General features: G+C 38.5%; 1 non-coding gene across 1 annotated transcript; it reads left to right on the forward strand.

Moving 5' to 3' along the window:
- Window positions 1-439: 439 nt before the first annotated feature.
- Window positions 440-543, forward strand: LOC125932418 (U6 spliceosomal RNA). The gene has a single exon (XR_007460590.1). It is a non-coding gene; the product is annotated as a U6 spliceosomal RNA (small nuclear RNA).
- The last annotated feature ends 2,119 nt before the right edge of the window (window positions 544-2,662 follow it).

Genomic DNA, 2,662 nt, shown 5'->3' on the forward strand with positions numbered 1-2,662 from the left:
CCAACCCAAGGCAACATCAAAATATTTCAGGGCCATCCAGGCTTTGGGGCTTACTGCACAAAATGGTAAAGGAAAAGGTAATTATCTCATGAAAATTCTTTTAAACTATACAAAAAAGATTTGCAGTTATTCAACCATTTTAATAGGCTACCTCTTGTTGATACAAAGACCAGATGAGAATCCCTCAATAAAACAACACCGAAACCAAGCTCGCTTGCACGAACACCCTAAATCAATTCATAGTGTTTCCAATATAGCAGAGAACCAACATTAGAAAACACTGCCAAATGGAAATCACTATGTTGACAAAAAAGGGGGGAAAGGGACAGGACTATGTACGAGGATAAAGAAAAAGCCTTTCGTCCCCCAAAATATATAAAGAAATAACACTTGTTGATGATAATAAGTTTTGGCAAACCTGCATTAGACAAGAATTTCTGTGCTCCCCTCAGCAGCACATATACTAAAATTGGAATGATGCAGAGATTAGCATGGCCCCTATGCAAGGATGACAGGCAAATTTGCAAAGTGTTCCATATTTTTAAAAATATGTAAGAATTTTCATTTTCTAAAATCTACAGTGAATATAATAAACGTGAACCACTGCAATAGGGTTGAGAAGACAAAGATAAGTGGTATTAAATCCACTGTCTATGAGTGAATGAAAAAAAATACCCAGTACACAACCATCACACAAGAATAAGAATACCAAAGTAAATAAGACAAAAGAATAATGAAAAGAAATTGTGGTAACAATATGATCTCTTAATTAAAAAGTTCCAAGTAATTGGTACAGAAATTATTTTTTTTTGATTTTTAAAAAATTAATTAATTTTTTTTGTTCTTAAGAGAAAGAGAGAGTATGCAAGTGGGAGAGAGGGGCAGAGGAGAGTCCGAAAGAATTCCAAGCCAAGTCCAGGCTCAGCATGGAGCCTGATCCCAGGATCCTGGGATCATGACCTGAGCTGAAATTAAGGGTGGGACACTCAATCAACTGAACCACCCAGGCGCTCCGGTACAGAAATTATTAAGATACATAAGCAACTTCGGAAAGGTGATATATAAAAGATCAATATAGTCAATTATGGAATCTGGCCAACAAAATCACTAACAAATTACAATATGTAATGGAAAGTATATCACTGAAAACAACAATAATAGCCAAGATACACCTAAAACAAAAACAAAAAGACATCTACAAGTTCTTTAGGAGACAACTATAAAAACTTACTGATCGACTTCCGAAAAATAGTACTCAAAAAAGCAGTTTACAATGTTTATTTATACAAAAGAGAACACTGCAAAGCTGTCAATTCTCTTTACTGTATTTACAGATTTATGGCTTTACCTACAGCTACAAAAATGACACCAATTCAGGTTGCTTTTTCCCATAATCAAAACCAACCCTGGAAAAACTGACAAAGAAACAAACAAACAAACAAAATGAATATGAACAAGAGCAAAACAACAAAAATGATGAGCCCCTGGGGAATACTAACTCTGTCTTGAACTAGAATATCTATGTGGGCAGGCAGAGGCCTGCGTGTGACTGAGGACAGTACGTAGCCTGCAAGAGAGGCAGATGACAGAACTGACTGGAGGGAAGGTTTTAAGTCCAGCCCTTGATCCTTTCAGTATTCCCTAGGACAATGAATTTCTACACCTTCAATAAAGGAACCTAAGGCAGCTCCTTAGAGCCTAAGTGCCAGGACCAAGGGGAAATACCAGGACTGCACCAAAGCAGGGGTTTATATTGGAAGCATGAGTCCACAGGCTGTGCTAATAACCACTTGAAAATATGCCAGTGAATGTGAACTGGCCTTTATTAACATCTTACGAGAACAAAACGCATAAAATAAAACAGACTACTAGCGAGTATCACAATAATTGCACATAAGGATGGAAACTGGTTCCAGAAACCATGATCAGTAAGAATGATATCAGCCAAAGAAACCCCGGGAAGAGTGATCAGGCTAAGGGGCAACCCACTTTTCCATGGGATTCCTAAGGGCCTTGATAGAGGGTGTGATGAGGTATAAAGTGAGCAAAGGAAAGAACTCCAGAGTTGCTAACTCCAGGTTCCTTGAAAGAAATCGAATGGGCTCCTCCACCCAGAAAAGAGAACACAGCAGGATTCTCATTCTATGGCAGCCACTTCTGGGAAGCCTCAGGCAGGAGTGACCTGGGGAGAAGGAATTCATGAAAGGAGGCTCACAAAGTCAAAGCCTGTGGTATAAGGAGTTGGCCTTAGGCCAGCTAATTAGAGGTAACCAAAGAACTATTAGAAATGAAGCCAAACATTGAGAGACTAATGAGAGGTGCATGCACGACATAGGAGAGAACAAAATAGTCCCTGTCCTGTCCTGTTTGGAGGGCCCCAAGTAGAGTTGCTAAGCTCAGAACCCCAAAAACACCCTACTTGAGGCTGGGAGGGAAATGATACGAAAATACAAAATGTTAAAAATACAAATGATACAAAAATACAAAAAAAAAAAGAAAGACACAAAAATACAAAAAAACCCAAAAATGTTAAAATAGAATACAAGTATCATAGTAATTATGCACAGGCCAGAATTGTATCCCAGAAGCTTTCAGAAATGGCAGTGATGTCAGTCAGGAGAAGACACAGGCAGAGCTATGAGGCTAAGAAGCAACTGACTTT

This window comes from Panthera uncia, chromosome X (assembly GCF_023721935.1).
Source record: "Panthera uncia isolate 11264 chromosome X, Puncia_PCG_1.0, whole genome shotgun sequence".
NCBI classification, from domain to species: Eukaryota; Metazoa; Chordata; class Mammalia; order Carnivora; family Felidae; genus Panthera; species Panthera uncia.